This window comes from Bos grunniens, chromosome 3 (genome assembly GCF_055505025.1).
Source record: "Bos grunniens cultivar Pamir isolate PY7600 chromosome 3, Bosgru_T2T1.0, whole genome shotgun sequence".
Taxonomy (NCBI): domain Eukaryota; kingdom Metazoa; phylum Chordata; class Mammalia; order Artiodactyla; family Bovidae; genus Bos; species Bos grunniens.
Window position 1 is genome coordinate 120,678,065 of NC_141167.1, and position 20,614 is coordinate 120,698,678.

Below are 20,614 nucleotides of genomic sequence, written 5' to 3' on the forward strand. Positions count from 1 at the left end.
TAACCCAGTAACAAAAATTAAGATTTTTAAAGGCAGTATCCACTTTATTTTTATTCATTACAAATAGAATTTAGAATATTAATATATTGTGTTTGTTTCTAAAAGGCTGCTTTAAACACAGATTATGAGATTGTAATTTTCTCCCTTCTTCCTTACAAGGCAGGTTAGTTTCCTATCATGTCACTTTTTTGTGTTCTTTTTTTCTAACAAATATAAAAGATTTCCCAGTTATCTTATATTTTACATCTTGCTTGAAGCAAAACACTAGACTCCATTGCTCTTTCAATTAGATCCACTATATAGCATTTTTGGCTTAGAGCAGTGGCAGTAGAAGCCAGGGGTCAGATTTAATGAGCACTCGTGAGAGGTGGAGAGGAGATTGAGAAGGTGATTTTTTAGAAAAAAGGGAGGAAGGAAAGCGAGTAATCTAAAATAAATGCCTGTGTTTGTCTCGGGACCACGATAGCCGTAGCACCGTTACCTGAGTAGGGGCGGCCTGCGCTGGGAGCAGACTGCCTGAAGCGATACGTTCGGTTTTGCAGATGTTGCATTTGGGTGCCTTACAGTACTTGCAGGTGAAAAAGTGAGTAATTGAAGATAGAGATATGTTGAGGGGGAAAAAAATTGGCTGCTTATATAGGTGTGGAAGCACTTAGCAGGGAGATACTAATGGGAAGAGAATGGATAAGCTGAGAAGAGGACCACAGGCAAAGCTCTATAACATGAAAAGGGTGGACAGAGAAAGAAGCCCTGCCCTGTAGTAGGGTGGCCACAGGGTGCACATCACTGTTTAAATTAAATTAAATTTAAAATTCAGTCATGTTAGCTGCCCTTCTTGTGCTCAGTAGCCATATGTCATTAGCGACTACTATCCACTATGGTAGTGAAACATTTCCATCATCACAGAAATTTCCTTTCAGTTCCAGTTCCAGTTCAGTCGCTCAGTTGTGTCCGATTCTTTGTGACCCCATGAATCACAGCACTCCAGGCCTCCCTGTCCATCACCAACTCCCGGAGTTCACTCAGACTCACGTCCATCGAGTCAGTGATGCCATCCAGCCATCTCATCCTCTGTCATCCCCTTCTCCTCCTGACCCCGATCCCTCCCAGCACCAGAGTCTTTTCCAGTGAGTCAACTCTTCGCATGAGGTGGCCAAAGTACTGGAGTCTCAGCTTCAACATCAGTGCTTCCAATGAACACCCAGGGCTGATCTCCTTCAGAATGGACTGGTTGGATCTCCTTGCAGTCCAAGGGACTCTCAAGAGTCTTCTCCAACACCACAGTTCAAAAGCATCAATTCTTCGGCGCTCAGCTTTCTTCACAGTCCAACTCTCACATCCATACATGACCACTGGAAAAACCATAGCCTTGACTAGACGGACCTTTGTTGGCAAAGTAATGTCTCTGCTTTTGAATATGCTATCTAGGTTGGTCATAACTTTCCTTCCAAGGAGTAAGCGTCTTTTAATTTCATGGCTGCAGTCACCATCTGCAGTGATTTTGGAGCCCAGAAAAATAAAGTCTGACACTGTTTCCACTGTTTCCCCATCTGTTTCCCATGAAGTGATGGGACCGGATGCCATGATCTTCGTTTTCTGAATGTTGACCTTTAAGCCAACTTTTTCACTCTGCTCTCACTTTGGACAGTGCTTTAAGTAGACTAAGAAAGAGCAACTGCAGCGATCAGAAGTGAACTGGACAGCAGACTTCATGGAGTTCGTATTCACCATAATGAAGTCTTGCAAAGAGGTGGAGACATATAGGAATCTTAAAATGTGATCTTTGGATTTGACAGTAGTTACTAGGGACTTTTTAAGAAATGTATCTTATTAAAGTATAGTTGATTTACAATGTTGTGTTAATTTCTGCTATACAACAAAGTAATTTAGTTATATGTATATATATTTTTTTCATTATGATTTATTACAAGATATTGAATATAGTTCCCTGTGCTATACAGTAATACTGTGTTTATTTATTCATATACTAGGGACTGAGCAACTTCACTTTGACTTTTCACTTTCATGCATTGGAGAAGGAAATGGCAACCCACTCCAGTGTTCTTGCCTGGAGAATCCCAGGGACGGGGGAGCCTGGTGGGCTGCTGTCTATGGGGTTGCTAAGAGTTGGACACGACTGAGTGACTTCACTTTCACTTTTCACTTTCATGCATTGGAGAAGGAAATGGCAATCCGCTCTAGTGTTCTTGCCTGGAGAATCCCAGGGACGGGGGAACCTGGTGGGCTGCTGTCTATGGGGTCACACAGAGTCGGACACGACTGAAGTGACTTAGCAGCAGCAGCAGCAGGGACTTAAAGGTTTTAAGTAAGTGATATAAGGAAAGAAATTGCTATGGATAGAGTTGGGCAGGGGAAGGACAAATGTAGGCAACTTTTTAAATACAAGCTCTATAAGAACGTGTGTGATTAAGAGCTTAGGCCCTGGAACCAGACCATCTGGATTCAGATCCTGGTTTCTTTTTCAGTTATGTTACTTTGGGCACATTATTTCCTTCTGTGCCACAGATTTTTTCAGCTATAATATGGAGATAAATAATAATAAGCCATTGCATAAAATTGATGTTGAAAGCAAGTAGATGTATAATTCAGTAAGGGCTTAGTAACTACTGTTTATTATGAGTATGAGCGTGATGATGGTGTGATATTAAATAAAGGAAGGATGGATGGGAGAGGAGTTCAAGTCCATTTATATGCTGAGAGAACCAGTAGGAGGGGGGTGGCAAAGTTTCTAAGGGGAAGGTGGATGTTGGCTTTCAGAGCACTGATAAATGCAGCAGCTTAGATAGAAGCCCTCTCCTCCTACACCATAACTTTTCTTTTTTTTAAATGTTAGAGAAATGGGAGCCTGAAAAAGTTAAAAGTAAGTTATATATAATGGATATAGATAGTAAGTTTTTAGGTAGAAGGGAAGGTAAGAAAGCACTCTAGATAGGATTAGGAACAGAGATAATTAGGAATGTCCTTGTGATATTGGGGAAAATGAAACCAGGGAATAGAATGCAGTAAGAAGTCTGGGATACGTAGTTCATCCAGATGAATAAACAGTATTAGAAGAATTGGTAACAGAGTCATAATTCAAGCTAGGAACCCTGACATCAGATAAAATCAGGATAGTAAGTTTTACTGCAGCTTTTCAGGGACCTTTTGTGTTTCCCAAGAAAGCAGGACACTGCTGCCATTTACCTGGCTCACTAAAGGGTGAATAAGGAGCACTTGACTAGATTATGAGGCAGGAGAAGGATGGAACACATCAAATGTTTGCAGATTTTTGTAAACAAAAATATTGCTATGATACTGTAATTCTAGAATAAGGGCTTTTTGGTTTTCTTGGCCTTCAGAGTATTCCTATTCTGTGATATTTGCAGAAGACTTGATCTCAGTATTTAGTAGCTCACAAGTCATTTTTCTACAATTAAGAAGAAAGCTAAAAAAAATTATTTTAATAGAACTTTCATCCTGATAGAGTTAATTCCACAAACGTCAACCATTTATAGAAATCTTATCATGCGTCACTGATGTACAGTTATCTACATAAAAACAACCAAAAAAAGTAAAACATGTACCATTTCTTGGTACATGAATATATAATAACAGTGGAAATTCTTCAGTTCAGTTCAGTTCAGTCATGTCCTACTCTTTGCGACCCCATGGACGCATGGAACATGGAGGCACGCCAAGCCTCCCTGTTCATCACCAACTCCCAGAGTTTACTCAGACTCATGTCCATGGAGTTGGTGATGCCATCCAACCATCTCATCCTCTGTCGTCCCCTTCTTCTCCTGCCCTCAATCTTTCCCAGCATCAGGGTCTTTTCAGATGAGTCAGTTCTTCCCATGAGGTGGCCAAAGTATTGGAATTTCAGCTTCAGAATCAGTCCTTCCAATGAATATTCAGGACTGATCTCCTTTAGGATGGACTGGTAGGATCTCCTTGCAATCCAAGGGACTCTCAAGAGTCTTCTCCAACACCACAGTTCAAAAGCATCAGTTCTTTGGCACTCAGCTTTTTTTATAGCCCAACTCTCATATCCATATATAACTACAGAAAAAACCATAGCCTTGACTAGACGGACCTATGTTGGCAAAGTAATGTCTCTGCTTTTGAATATGCTATCTAGGTTAGTCATAACTTTCCTTCCAAGGAGTAAGCGTCTTTTAATTTCATGGCTGCAATCACCATCTACAGTGATTTTGGAGCCCGAAAAAATAAAGTCTGACACTGTTTCCCCATCTATTTGCCATGAAGTGAGGGGACCAGATGCCATGATCTTCTTTTTCTGAATATTGAGCTTTAAGCCAACTTTTTCACTCTCCTCTTTCACTTTCATCAAGAGGGTTTTTAGTTCTTCTTCACTTTCTGCTATGAGGATGGTGTCATCTGCATATCTGAGGTTATTGATATTTCTCCAGCAATCTTGATTACAGCTTGTATTTCTTCCAGCCCAGTGTTTCTCATGATGTACTCTGCATATAAGTTAAATAAGCAGGGTAACAATATACAGCCTTGATGTACTTCTTTTCCTATTTGGAACCAGTCTGTTGTTCCATGTCCAGTTTTAACTGTTGCTTCCTGACCTGCATACAGGTTTCTCAAGAGGCCGGTCAGGTGGTCTGGTATTCCCATCTCTTTCAGAATTTTCCATAGTTTATTGTGATCCACACAATCAAAGGCTTTGGCATAGTCAATAAAGCAGAAATAGATGTTTTTCTGGAACTCTCTTGCTTTTTCCATGATCCAGCGGATGTTGGCAATGTGATCTCTGGTTCCTCTGCCTTTTCTGAAACCAGCTTGAACATCTGAAAGTTTTCGCCTCATGTATTGTTGAAGCCTGGCTTGGAGAATTCTGAACATTACTTTACTAGCGTGTGAGATGAGTGCAATTGTGCGGTAGTTTGAGCATTCTTTGGCATTGCCGTTCTTTGGGATTGAAATGAAAACAGACCTTTTCCAGTCCTGTGGCCACTGCTGTGTTTTCCAAATTTGCTGGCATATTGAGTGCAGCACTTTCACAGCATCATCTTTTACGATTTGAAATAGCTCAACTGGAATTCCATCACCTCCACTAGCTTTGTTCATAGTGATGCTTCCTTAGGCCCACTTGACTTCACATTCCAGGATGTCTGGCTCTAGGTGGGTGATCACACCATCGTGATTATCTGGGTCGTGAAGATCTTTTCTGTATAGTTCTTCTGTGTATTCTTGCCACCTCTTCTTAATATCTTCTGCTTCTGTTAGGTCCATATCATTTCTGTACTTAATTGTGCCCATCTTTGCAGGAAATCTTCCCTTGGTATCTCTAACTTTCTAGAAGAGATCTCTAGTCTTTCCCATTCTATTGTTTCCCTCTATTTCTTGCATTGATCACGGAGGAAGGCTTTCTTATCTCTCCTTGCTATTCTTTGGAACTGTGCATTCAAATGGGTATATCTTTCCTTTTCTCCTTTGGTTTTGACTTCTCTTCTTTTCACAGCTATTTGTAAGGCCTCCTCAGACAGCCATTTTGCTTTTTTGCATTTCTTTTTCCTTGGGATGTTCTTGATCCCTGTCTCCTGTACAATGTCACAAACCTCCGACCATAGTTCATCCGCACTCTGTCTATCAGATCTAGTCCCTTAAATCTATTTCTCACTTCCACTGTGTAACTGTAAGGAATTTGATTTAGGTCATACCTGAATGGTCTAGTGGTTTTCCTCACTTTCTTCAATTTAAGTCTGAATTTGGCAATAAGGAGTCCATGACCTGAGCCACAGTCAGTTCCCAGTCTTGTTTTTGTTGACTGTATAGAGCTTCTCCATCTTTGGCTGCAAAGAATGTAATCAGTCTTATTTCAAATTTTTAGCAGAGGTGTTATAGTCATCCATTCCGTGGATAAACTATAGCCTCAGTTCTGGTGATGCATCTTGCTTTGTAGTAACATAGAACGTTTTTATAGCCATAAGTGATGCTCTTTCTGGGTTTCCATTATCCCAGGTTCCTCCTATTTTATGGTGACACACTTGGAAGAAACCACCTATTCACACACATAGACACACACACTAGTAGAAGCCAAGTTTTCATGAAGATCTTTAGGCTGTTTTTTCTATTAGATATGCCCCACAGTTGCCTGACTTTTTGTGACGTTCATTTGCAATTTGTGCTGCTTATCAAGGGAATGTAGTGACAGGCACAGATATTATCATTATTTCTTGTAGGACATCTGAAATTTAACCATAATTTTGATTGCCTTAAATTTACTGAAATTAAATTTACTGCCTTAAATTAAGAATCTGAAGGAAAAAAAAAAAAACTTTTCCTTATTGTATAGGTTTAACTGAAGTAGTAGTATATAATGTGGCTGCTAATTACAGATTAAAATATAGTACATATCATCCAGAATATATCTGCTTAGTGATGAAAAATTACTTTCACGAACCCCATGTTCCAGAATTTCTCATTCAAAAAATGTTTGTTTATTTTTGTACATACATAGTTCCACTAGAGACTAAGTCTCTTGTTAATTGCCTTGTAGCAGAATGTCAAGTGGCCGATCAGAGAGGTGAGATTGGCTGCTATAGCCAGGGAAGCTCATAGGGCGGTAAGATTTCTACTGTCTGTTTTGCTCTACAGCTGAGAATTCATTTTTGATTCTGTTTAATTGAGGTGAAGTGCATATAACATAAAATTAAGCATTAAAAGCAAGCAATTCTGTGACATTTAGTACATTCGCAGTGTTGTTGCAGCTGTCGCTTTTATCTAGTTCTAACATTATTCCAAAAGGAAGCCATTAAAAGGATACTCTACTTTTCCCCTCCCCCCAGCTCCTGGCAGTCATCAGTCTGTGATATGTCTGTGTTGGCTGAACCCTTCTGGAGATTTCATTTAAATGGCATCATACAGTATGTCTGTCTGACTTCTTCACTTAGCATGATGTTTTTGAGGTTCATCTAGGTTGTAGCAGTACTTCATTCTTTTTGTGCCCAAATAATATTCCATGTGTGACTATACCACAGTTTGTTTTTCCAGTTATCTGTAGTGGACATTTGGGTTGTTTCTGCTTTTTAGTTGTTGTGAATAGTGCTGCTATGGACATTCATGTGCAAGGATTTGAGTATCTGTTTTCAGTTCTTTGGGGTATATACCTACAGTGGAATTGATGGATCATGTAGTTAACCTTTTGAAGACCCACTAAACTCTTCCACAGCAGCTCAATCATTTTCCATTTCCATAATGAGGGCCAAGGATCCCATTTTCTCCACATCCTTGTTACACTTGTTATTTTCCTTTTTTTTCCCTCCTGTTCAGTTCAGTTCAGTCGGTCAGTCGTGTCCGACTCTTTGCGACCCCATGAATCACAGCACGCCAGGCCTCCCTGTCCATCACCAACTCCCAGAGTTCACTCAGACTCACGTCCATCGAGTCAGTGATGCCATCCAGCCATCTCATCCTCTGTCGTCCCCTTCTCCTCCTGCCCCCAATCCCTCCCATCATCAGAGTCTTTTCCAATGAGTCAACTCTTCGCATGAGGTGGCCAAAGTACTGGAGTTTCAGCTTCAGCATCATTCCCTCCAAAGAAAGGAGATCAGGGCTGATCTCCTTCAGAATGGACTGGTTGGATCTCCTTGCAGTCCAAGGGACTCTCAAGAGTCTTAGAGCCTGCTAATGGGTTGAATAATATACATTTAAAGTAACCTCTCTGTATTCATTTTTGTCAGGAAATAGTGTTAGAATCCAAATCTTTACTTTTTTTTTTTCTGACAGTGTCTTTGGGCATCTTCCTCTGTATTACAGTTAGAATGACTTAAGATACGAATAATGGGTTGTAATAATAAAGTATTTTTACATATGAACCATTTGATTTTTGCTTTGCTCTCCTTGGTGGTTCAGCCCTCACTCTAATCCTAGACCCTATTTAAAATCTCCTCTCTCCCTCTCTGCCACACTAGAACTCTCAAAGCACTTTGTACCTTTCTTACCACAAATAACGTAGTCTGCCATGCTTGGCTTGAGGGCAGTGGCAGTTTTTCTTATTTATTTACTACCTCTCAAACCTATGGATTTAGAAAAAAAATCTGAGGTCACTGAGATTAGAAAAAATAAAATTTGTTTTTAAGTATCATGGTTTCCTTTAGATATAACTAGATTCTGAAGAGATAATTAGATTGTAAGTTTTAATTTTGAGGCCTCAAAGGGTTGACCTGTTTGGAAAATATTAATATTATCTCCTAAATAAGGATTAAGTGTCTTTACTTAACAGCTCAGTTGTGCTCTTTAATGACCCGTATGGGAATAGAATCTAAATATGAGTGGACGTATATGTGTATGCATAACTGATTGACTTTTCTGTACAGCAGAAACTAATACAACATTGTAAATCAACTATACTCCAATAAAATTAATTTAAAAGTCAAAATGAAAGGTACGTATATTTTTAAGTTGCTTTAATCATTATGGATTCACTATGTGTGGGATTCATATGTACAAACTACTGTACATAACAGGGGGCTTCCCAGGTGGTACTAGCGGTACAGAACCTGCCTGCCAGTGCCGGAGACATGGGAGACGTGGGTTCCGTCCCTGGATCAGGAAGATCCCCTGGAGGAAGGCCCAGCAACCCACTCCAGTATTTTTGCCTGGAGAATCCCACAGACAAAAGAGCCTTGCAGGCTATAGTCCATGGGGTCACAAAAGAGTCGGACATGACTTAGCGACTAAAACAGCAAAAAAAGGACATAGATATCTATTCTCATTCATGGACAAATGACAATAGGTTTAGGATAATGAAAAGACTGTCTTCCCTCTACCAAAAAATAATAAAATAAAGGCATTCCTGGACAGAATTTTAAAAAGCAGAAGTCAATTTTTTTTAAGAGACAAATCACATTGGAGTAATAGAAGGTATAAGACTACGGTTTTTCCAGTGGTCATGTATGGATGTGAGAGTTGGACTGTGAAGAAGGCTGAGCGCCGAAAAATTGATGCTTTTGAACTGTGGTGTTGGAGAAGACTCTTGAAAGTCCCTTGGACTGCAAGGAGATCCAACCAGTCCATTCTGAAGGAGATCAGCCCTGGGATTTCTTTGGAAGGAATGATGCTAAAGCTGAAACTCCAGTACTTTGGCCACCTCATGCGAAGAGTTGACTCATTGGAAAAGACTCTGATGCTGGGAGGGATTGGGAGCAGGAGGAGAAGGGGACGACAAAGGATGAGATGGCTGGATGGCATCACTGACTCGATGGACGTGAGTCTGAGTAAACTCCGGGAGTTGGTGATGGACAGGGAGGCCTGGCGTGCTGCGATTCATGGGGTCACAAAGAGTTGGACACGACTGAGCGACTGCACTGAACTGATAAATTATTGCTTTTGTGTTTGGAAGGTTGGAAACATAAAGGAAGGTAGCACATGGTCTGGACACTGAGAGGCATTGAAAAGCATGAAACCTGTGCAAATCTCAGAAGTGTGAACTACTCATCAGGACAGAAGACCTTTGCCTGTTTGGTCCTTGACTACTACCTGTGAAGAAACAACTTCCTGGGAGATGACAACTTGCCAATTTTTAGTGAAAGTCGCTCAGTCATGTCTGACTCTTTGCAACCCCATACAGTCTTGAAATTCTCCAGGCCAGAACACTGGAATGGGGATGTTGGGGGATCTTCCGAACCCAGGGATCAAACCCAGGTCTCCCGCATTGCAGGCGGATTCTTTACAAGCTGAGCCACTGGGGAAGCCAAAAATTCTTAAACTCCATGTAAATTTCACCTAACTTTCAGCTGGGCCTTCACTGAAACTAGTGTCCTTGGATTCACCTCTAATGCACCTGCTTTTTTCTTTGCCTCTTGCTGTCTGGATGTATCCCCAAAAGTTTACTGCAACTCTGGTCATTGCTGATGTTTTTCTTTTACTATTTTAATATAAAAGTGGTAATTGTAAAAACCTGTATGTAAACACATATGTGTGCTTTAAGCACTCATGTGTCTACCACTCTGGTCACAAAACAGTTATCATGTTCCAGAAGGCCGCTGTAGATCCATTCTGATCATGTGCTTCTACCAAAGAGGTAACCATCAACCTGAATTTGGTGTTAACGGTCACATGCTTTTCTTTGCATATTTTTCCAGCTAGGTATTAGTTGAATCATACTATATATATATCAGATAAGATCAGATCAGATCAGTTGCTCAGTCGTGTCCGACTCTTTGGGACCCCATGAATCGCAGCACACCAGGCCTCCCTGTCCATCACCAACTCCCAAAGTTCACTGAGACTCACGTCCATCGAGTCAGTGATGCCATCCAGCCATCTCATCCTCTGTCGTCCCCTTCTCCTCCTGCCTCCAATCCCTCCCAGCATCAGAGTCTTTTCCAATGAGTCAGCTCTTCGCATGAGGTGGCCAAAGTACTGGAGTTTCAGCTTTAGCATCATTCCTTCCAAAGAAATCCCAGGGCTGATCTCCTTCAGAATGGACTCGTTGGATCTCCTTGCAGTCCAAGGGACTCTCAAGAGTCTTCTCCAACACCACAGTTCAAAAGCATCAATTTTTCGGCGCTCAGCCTTCTTCACGGTCCAACTCTCACATCCATACATGACCACAGGAAAAACCATAGCCTTGACTAGACGAACCTTTGTTGGCAAAGTAATGTCTCTGCTTTTGAATATGCTATCTAGGTTAGTCATAACTTTCCTTCTAAGGAGTAAGCGTCTTTTAATTCCATGGCTGCAGTCACCATCTGCAGTGATTTTGGAGCCCAGAAAAATAAAGTCTGACGCTGTTTCCCCATCTATTTCCCATGAAGTGATGGGACCGGATGCCATGATCTTCTGAATGTTGAGCTTTAAGCCAACTTTTTCACTCTCCACTTTCACTTTCATCAAGAGGCTTTTTAGTTCCTCTTCACTTTCTGCCATAAGGGTGGTGTCATCTGCACATCTGAGGTTATTGATATTTCTCCCAGCAATCTTGATTCCAGCTTGTGCTTCTTCCAGTCCAGCGTTTTTCATGATGTACTCTGCATATACGTTAAATAAGCAGGGTGACAATATACAGCCTTGACGTACTCCTTTTCCTATGTGGAACCAGTCTGTTGTTCCATGTCCAGTTCTAACTGTTGCTTCCTGACCTGCATACACATTTCTCAAGAGGCAGATCAGGTGGTCTGGCATTCCCATCTCTTTCAGAATTTCCCACAGTTTATTGTGATCCATACAGTCAAAGGCTTTGGCTAGTCAATAAAGCAGAAATAGATGTTTTTCTGGAACTCTCTTGCTTTTTCTATGATCCAGCAGATGTTGGCAATTTGATCTCTAGTTCCTCTGCCTTTTCTAAAACCAGCTTGAACATCTGGAAGTTCACGGTTCACATATTGCTGAAGCCTGGCTTGGAGAATTTTGAGCATTACTTTACTAGTGTATAAGATGAGTGCAATTGTGCGGTAGTTTGAGCATTCTTTGGCATTGCCTTTCTTTGGGATTGGAATGAAAACTGACCTTTTCCAGTCCTGTGGCCACTGCTGAGTTTTCCAAATTTGCTGGCATATTGAGTGCAGCACTTTCACAGCATCATCTTTCAGGATTTGGAATAGCTCAACTGGAATTCCATCACCTCCACTAGCTTTGTTTGTAGTGATGCTTTCTAAGGCCCACTTGACTTCACATTCCAGGATGTCTGGCTCTAAGTCAGTGATCACACCATCGTAATTATCTGGGTCGTGAAGATCTTTTTTGTACAGTTCTTCTGTGTATTCTTGCCATCTCTTCTTAATATCTTCTGCTTCTGTTAGGTCCATACCATTTCTGTCCTTTATCGAGCCCATCTTTGCATGAAATGTTCCTTTGGTATCTCTGATTTTCTTGAAGAGATCTCTAGTCTTTCCCATTCTGTTGTTTTCCTCTATTTCTTTGCGTTGATCGCTGAAGAAGGCTTTCTTATCTCTTCTTGCTATTCTTTGGAACTCTGCATTCAGATGTTTATATCTTTCCTTTTCTCCTTTGCTTTTCGCTTCTCTTCTTTTCATATATATATATTTTTTTCATATATATATATATATATCTTCTTTGTCTGGCTGAACATTTTGTTTTGGGGATTCGTCCAGGTTTGTACATATATCTCTAATTCACTTTCACTAGATGTGTAATCCCAGTATATGAATGCGTCACAATTTTTCTATCCATTCTATTATTGATAGACGTTTCCATTATTTTTAGGCTTTTGCTATTACAAACATGGCTGCTATAATTTTGTAATCTCTTGATACATAACTGCTGAACTTGTTACGTTGTTTCTCAGTACTCTGGCCGTAGCTGAAGTGGTAGTACTGAATAATACTGCTACCAACAACAGACGAGAATTTTAGTCTTGCCAAAACTTCCTATTAACCAACTTTGTAATTTTAGCCAATCTAGTGGGTGTAAAATGCTATCTCATTGGACACTTTAGTGTATTTCCCTAGTTTCCAAGGAAGTTGAATATCCTTTCTTGTGTTTGTGGGCCATTATGTTTCCTCTTTTGTGAAATTCTTAATTCGTTTTGCCAATCTAATTTTTCTCTTGGGCTTTTAAAGTTGATTCATGGGAGTTTTTTGTGTGTTCTAAATACTAATCCTTTCTTATTTATATGTATTGTAATTATTTTCTTCTTTTCATTAATCATACATAGTCTTTTGATGAATCATGCTTGTAATTTTAAAGTAGTATGTGTGTATGTGGTTAGTCGCTCAGTTGTGTCTGACTCTACGTGAACCCAGGGACTGTATCCCAGCAGTCTTCTCTGTCCATGAGGATTCTCCAGGCAAGAATACTGGAGTGGGTGGCTGTGCCCTCCTCCGGGGGATCTTCCCAACCCAGGGATTGAACCCAGATCTTCCGCACTGCAGGGGGATTCTTTACCATCTGACCTACCAGGGAAGTCCAAGAATACTGGAATGAGTAGCCTATCCATTCAGAGGATCTTCACGACCCAGAAATCAAATGGGAATCTCCTGCGTTACAGATGGATTCTTTATCAGCTGACTTACCAAGGAAGCCCAGGTCATTTGTGTATAACAAAGGCAATTTTTAACAGATTTTGTGTGCTGCATCTTATTAAATTCTCTTATTCTGATTATTCACTTCAGTTCAGTCGCTCAGTCCTGTCCAACTCTTTGCGACCCCATGGACTGCAGCACGCCAGGCTTCCCTGTCCATCACCAACTCCTGGAGCTTGCTCAAACTCATGCCCATCGAGTTGGTGATGCCATCCAACTATCTCATCCTCTGTCGTCCCCTTCTCCTCCTGCCTTCAATCTTTCCCAGCATCAGGGTCTTTTCCAGTGAGTCAGTTCTTCACATCAGGTGGCCCAAGTTTCAGCTGCAGCATCAGTCCTTCCAATGAATATTCAGAGCTGATTTCCTTTAAGATTGACTGGTTGGATCTCCTTGCAGTCCAAGGGACTCTCCAACACCACAGTTCAAAAGCATCAATTCTTTGGCAGTCAGCTTTATTTATGGTACAATTCTCACATTCATACATGACTACCAGATAAACTGTAACTTTGACCAGATGGACCTTGTTGGCATGTCTCTGCTTTTTAATATGCTGTCTAGGTTGGAGAAGGAAATGGAAACCTACTCCAGTACTCTTGCCTGGAACATCCCATGGACAGAGAAGCCCTGATAGGCCACAGTCCATGGGGTTGCAAAGAGTAGGATACGACTGAGCAACTTCACTTCCACTTTTCACTTTCATGCATTGGAGAAGGAAATGGCAACCTACTCCAGTGATCTTGCCTGGAGAATCCTAGGGACGGAGGAGCCTGGTGGGTTGCCGTCTATGGAGTCTCACAGTCAGTCACAATTGAAGTGACTTAGCAGCAGCAGCAGCAGCAGCTAGGTTGGTCATACTTTTTCTTCCAAGGAGTAAGCGTCTTTTAATTTCATGGCTGCAGTCACCATTTGTAGTGATTTTGGAGCCCAAGAAAATAAAGTCTGTCACTGTTTCCATTGTTTCCCCATCTATTTGCCGTGAAGTGATAGAACCTGATGCCATGATCTTAGTTTTCTGAAGGTTGAGTTTTAAGCCAGCTTCTTCACTTCTCTCTTTCACTTTCATCAAGAGGCTCTTTATGAAAGGCTCTTTATCAAGAGGTTCTTCTTCACTTTCTGCCATAAGGTGGTGTTATCTGCATATCTGAGTTTACTGATACTTCTCCCAGCAATCTTTATTCCAGCTTGTGTTTCATCCAGCCCTGTATTTCACATGATGTAGTCTGCATATAAGTTAAATAACCAGGGTGACAAAATGCAGCCTTGACATACTCCTTTCCCAATTTGGAACCATTCTTTTGTTCCATGTCCCGTTCTAACTGTTGCTTATTTACATGCATACAGATTTTTCAGGAGGCAGGTAAGGTGGTCTGGTGTTCCCATCTCTTGAAGAATTTTCCACAGTTTGTTGTGATCCACAGAGTAAATGGCTTTGGCATAGTCAATAAAGCAATAATCCAGCAGATGTTGGCAATTTGATTTCTGATTCCTCTACCTTTTCTAAATCTAGCTTGAACATCTGGAAGTTCACAGTTCACATACTGTAGAAACCTGGCTTGGAGAATTTTTAGCATTACTTTGCTGGCATGTGAGATGAGTGCAACTGTGTGGTAGTTTGAACATTCTTTGTCATTGCCCTTCTTTGGCAGTGCCCTTTGGCAGTGCCCTTGGGATTGGAATGAAAACTGACATTTTCCAGTCCTGTGGCCACTGCTGAGTTTTCCAAATCTGCTGTCATATCAAGTGCAACACTTTTACAGCATCATCTTTTAGGATTTGAAATAGCTCAATTGAAATTCCATCACCTCCACTAGCTTTGTTCATAGTGATGCTTCCTAAGGCCGACTTGACTTCGCATTCCAGGATGTCTGGTTCTAGGTGAGTGATCACACCATTGTGGTTATCTGGGTCACAAAGATCTTTTTTGTATAGTTCTTCTGTGTACTTTTGTTGCCTCTTCTTAATATCTTCTGCTTCTTCTATGTCCATACCGGTTCTGTCCTTAATTGTGCCCATCTTTGCAGGAAATGTTCCCTTGGTATCTCTTAATTTTCTTGCAGAGATCTCTATTCTTTCCCATTCTCTTGTTTTCCTCCGTTTCTTGCATTGATCACTGAGGAAGGCTTTCTTATCTGTCCTTGCTATTCTTTGGAACTCTACATTCAGTTAGGTATATCTTTCCTTTTCTCCTTTTCCTTCTCTTCTTTCCATAGGTGTTTGTAAGGCCTCCTCAGACAACCATTTTGCCTTTTTGCATTTCTTTTTCTTGAGGATGGTGTTAATCCCTGCCTCTTGTACAATGTTATGAATCTCTGTCCATAGTTCTTCAGGCACTCTGTCTATCAGATCTAATCCCTTGAATCTTTTTGTCACTTCCACTGAATCTTTTTGTACACTTTCACTGTAAGGGATTTGATTTAGGTCATACCTGAATGATCTGATGGTTTTCCCCACTTACTTCAATTTAAGTCTGAATTTGGCAATAAGGAGTTCATGATCTGAGCCACAGTCAGGTCCTGGTCTTGTTTTTGCTGACTGTATAGAGCTTCTCCATCTTTGGCTGCAAAAATCTAACTCATCTGATTTTGGTATTAACCAGCTGGTGATGTCTGTATGAAGAGTCTTCTTTTGTGTTGTTTGTAGAGTATGTTTGCTATGACCAGTGCATTCTCTTGGCAAAACTGTTAGCCTTTGTCCTGCTTTATTTTGTACTCCAAGGCCAAATTTTCCTGTTACTCCAGGTATCTCTTGTCTTCGTACTTTTGCATCCCAGTACCCTATGGTGCAAAGGACATCTTTTTTTGGTGTTAGTTCTAGAAGTTCTTGTAGGTCTTCACAGAAACGTTTAACTTCAGCTTCTTCAGCATTACTGGTTGGGACATAGACTTGGATTACTGTGATATTGAATGGTTTGCCTTGGAAACAAACAGAGATCATTGTGTCATTTTTGAGACTGCACCCAAGTACTGCATTTCAGACTCTTGTTGACTATGAGGGCTGCTCCATTTCTTCTAAGAGTTTCAGAATGCCCACAGTAGTGGATAAAATGGCCATCTGAATTAAATTCGCCCATTCCTGTCCATTTTGGTTCACTGATTCCTAAAATGTTGATGGTCCCTCTTGCCATCTCCTGTTTGACCACTTCCAGTTTACCTTGATTCACGGACCTAACATTCCAGGTTCCTGTGCAGTATTGCTCTTTACAGCATCGGACTTTACCTCCACCACCAGTCACAACCACAACTTGCAGTTGTTTTCCCTTTGGCTCCGTTTCTTCACTCTTTCTGGAGTTATTTCTCCACTGATCTCCACTAGCATATTGGGCACCTACTGACCTGGGGAGTTCATGTTTCAGTGTCTTAACTGTTTGCTTTTTCATACTGTTCATGGGGTTCTCAAGGTTAGAGTACTGGTTTGCCATTCCCTTCTCCAGTGGACCACATTTTGTCAGAACTCTCCACCATGACCCGTCTGTCTTCAGTCCATCTTGGGTGATCTTACAAGGCATGGCTCATAGTTTCATTAAGTTAGACAAGGCTGTGGTCCATGTGATCAATTTGATTACTTTTCTGTGATTGTGGTTTTCATTCTGTTTGTCCTCTGATGGATAAAGGATAAAAGGCTTATAGAAGCCTCCTGTTGGGAGAGGCTGACTGTGGGGGGAACTGTACTAGACAGGCGGGGCCGTGCTCAGTAAATCTTTAATTTTCTGTTGATGGGCAGGGCTGTGTTTCCTCCCTGTTATTTGACCTGAGACCAAATTATGGTGGGGTTGATGAAGATAATGGCGACCTCCTTCAAAAGGTCTCGTACAGGCACCGTTGTATTCAGTGCCCCTGACCCTGCAGCAGGCCAGTGTGCACCCACACCTCCGCCAGAGACTCCTGGACCCTCACAGGCAAGTCTGGGTCAGTCTCTTGCAGGGTCACTGCTCCTTTCTCCTGGGTCCTGGTGCGCACAAGGTTTTGTTTGTCCCCTCCAAGTGTCTATTTCCCCAGTCCTGTGTAAGTTCTGTAATCAAATCCCACTGGCCTCCAAAGTCATATTGCCTGGGGGTTCTCAGTCCCTTTGCCCGATCCCCAGGTTGGGAAGTCTATTGCGGGTCCTAGAACTTTCTTATCAGTGCGAGGATTTCTTTGGCATAATTGTTCTGCAGTTTGTCAGTCGTCTGCTTGGCGACTCTATGGCGGGGTTCATGGCGACCTCTTCTTAAACGGCCTGTGCCACACACTGTGTGACCCAGGTCTGCCACAAGCAGAGCCCCTGCCCCTGAGGCAGGCCACTGCTGACCGGTGCCTCCGCAGGAGACACTCAAGACCCAGAGGCAGGTCTGCCTCAGTGTCTGTGGGCTCTCCTGTTGCGCACAAGGTTTTCTTTGAGCCCTCCAGGCATCTCTGGCGGTTATGGGGTTTGATTCTAACCGTGATTTCGCCCCTCTTCCTGTCTTGTTGGGGCTTCTCCTTTGCCCTTTGACGTGGGATATCTTTTTTTGGTGAGATCCCACATTCTCCTGTCAATGATTGTTCCACAGCGAGTTGCAATTTTGAGTTCCCACATGAGAAGATGAGTGCACATCCTTCTGCTCTGCCATCTGTGTGTCTTTGTAAACATCTTATATGTTACATTCCTTAGGATATTCTATATCCATACTCAAATTATCTAGGAAGGAGGTTCGTTTTTTTCACCCCAACTAACTGTTTTCTTTCCTTATTTTGCTGACTAAGCCTTCCAATAGCTAGCACCCTGATCTTGTTCTTAATCTTAAAGTGAGTGCATTTAGTGTTACTCTTTGTCAAGTTAGAGAAGCTTCTTTCTTTTCCTACACCTAGAATTTTTATCATAAGTGGATATTGAATTTTGTCTAAATGTTTTTCTCCATCCCCCTTACATTATTTGAATTTCTTTTAGCCCGAAACCAACCTTGCATTCCTGGAATAAATCCATCTTAGTCACAATATTTTATCATACTGGATTATTTTTGTTATTATTTAGGATATTTTCATATATTTATGATTTTTGTTTTTCATACGTTGTCAAGTTTTAGTATCAAGGTTATACTGACCTCATAAAAATGAGTTATGAAGTATTTCCTTTTTTTTAAACCACACTCTGATAATGTTGTATAGGATTGGAATTCTTTTTTCCTTGAATTTTTGAAAGCAAGCAGAATAATATAATCTAGACTTTTCATTTTCTTTTCAGGAATATTTTTATCTACTAATTCAATTTCTTCAAATGCTATGGACTCTTGGGCCTTTTTTTTTTCTTTCTTTCTTTCTTGAGTCAGTCTTGATAAAGTTTCTGGAGAGTTACCTGTCTCTTAAGTTTTATTTTATCAGTTCACAATATCTTCTTTTTAGTTTCTGTGACGTTTTTTTATTTTGCTTATTTGGTTATCCTTAAATTATTTGCTCCTTTTATTTTATTTTGCCAGAAGTTTGTTAGTTATATGATTCTTTTGAAAGAATCAAGTTGATATTTCTGTTACGTGTTTTCCCCATTTCATTAATTCTTGATCCATTCTTTCTTCTTTCTCAGTACTTAGTCCTTATATTTTCTGTACCATTTGATCATAGTACCCCATCCTTGCAACTTTCTCTTCTCTGGCTCCTGAGGATGTTAGTCTTGAGGGAGCTTTTTCCTACTTTTTAACTGCTTCCTCTGATTCTTTGTCTTTACATATCCTAATTAGGTCCCCTCTTATCTTCAACCTTTTCTCTATACGCAGTCCCAGCCTATGGTGGTGCAAAAGCAGTATGGACTCTGTAGAAACCATACTTTGAATCTTGAATTTTGATGTTTTCCTAGGCTGGTGACGGATACTGTCTTGGGTGCTGGGCAGCAGCAGGAGGGGAAACAACTGATACACTTACAACCATTCAGCACTATGCACCCATTCTGTTTTTCACTTTCATTACATTATTTATTAAGTTACATGCTGCTGCTGAGTTGCGTCAGTCGTGTCCTACTCTGTGCAACCCCATAGACGGCAGCCGGCCAAGCTTCTCTGTCCCTGGGATTCTCCAGGCAATACTGCAGTGGGTTGCCATTTCCTTCTCCAATACATGCATGCATGCTAAGTTGCTTCAGTCATGTCCAACTCTGTGCGACCCCATAGGCAGCAGCCCACCAGGCTCCTCTGTCCCTGGGATTCTCCAGGCAAGAACACTGGAGGAGGTTGCCATATTCCTTCTCCATTAAGTTACATGAGAATGTCAATATTTTATTATAAAACAAGCTTTGTGTTAGATGATTTTACCCAACTGTAGGCTAATAAAAATGTTCTGAGCACATTTAAGCTAGGTCAGGCCAAGCTATGACATTCTGTAGGTTAGGTGTATTAAATGCATTTTTGGCTTAGGATATTTTCAGTTTAGGAAGGGTTTTATCAGAACGGAACCCCATCATTCAGAGAAGGTGATGGTACCCCATTCCAGTACTCTTGCCTGGAAAATCCCATGGATGGAGGAGCCTGGTGGGCTGCAGTCCATGGGGTCGCGAAGAGTCAGATATGAATGAGCGACTTCACTTTCAGTTTTCACTTTCATGCATTGGAGAAGGAAATGGCAACCCACTCCAGTATTCTTGCCTGGGGAATCCCAGGGATGGGGGAGCCTGGTGGGCTGCCGTCTGTGGGGTCGCACAGAGTCGGACACGACTGAAGTGACTTAGCAGCAGCAGCAGCAACCCCATCATTAATTAAGGAAGATCTATACGTATATCCATTCTTAATTAATAGACTTTTTACTTTACTAATTTCAGCTATCCTTTCTCTGTGAGTGAGTTTATGCAGAATCAGGAACCCATTCCTTGTCTTAGCCCTTCCACCAACTAGCTCAGACATCTTGAGCAATTCACTTAAGATTCCTTAATCTCTGTTTCTTCACCAGTGGGACAAGGAGGTGCTGTATACAAGATCTTTGAAGTTTACCTCGGTAATACTGTTCTAGTGATAACCTTACAAGTTCTTTAGCTCTGACCTCTGTCATTTCTAAATTCCTCAGGATCACTTGGGTTAACTCTATGCTGTATCGTATGTTAATCTGCATATGTAATTCAGCCTGCTCCCCCAACCTTTTAGTTTCCCTGATTGCTCCTTTGAATGCTGCTATTTTCTCAGGCACACATTTGGTTTTGGCTCCCAGCGTCCCTGTTTTGGAAAAGACTCTGATGCTGGGAGGGATTGGGGGCAGGAGGAGAAGGGGACGACAGAGGATGAGATGGCTGGATGGCATCACTGACTCAATGGACGTGAGTCTCGGTGAACTCCGGGAGTTGGTGATGGACAGGGAGGCCTGGCGTGCTGCGATTCATGGGGTCGCAAAGAGTCAGACATGACTAAGTGACTGATCTCTGATCTGATTCCTGTTTTTCCATGCTGTCTTCATACTGAAGTCTGATTAGGATATGCCTGCGTATGGCTGTGTATCTGTTCCCTTCTCCTTTCTTTAGCTCAGAATATGTTTTACGAGAATGATTTCTATGCAGTATGTACTTTATTCTACCTCTCATATCCCAGTGGAGCCTCAGCACTTAAAAAAAAAAAAATCTGTGCCTTTGCATCTTAGATCTCTGGTTGTCTGAGTTGTTATCTCAATGT

The 20,614-nt window shown here is 41.4% G+C and overlaps 1 protein-coding gene across 9 annotated transcripts in view; it reads left to right on the forward strand.

The window, feature by feature from the left end:
• Positions 1-20,614, forward strand: part of POU2F1 (POU class 2 homeobox 1) — a 204,640-nt gene that overhangs the window by 127,374 nt on the left and 56,652 nt on the right. The gene's annotated exons all lie outside the window — the stretch shown is intronic.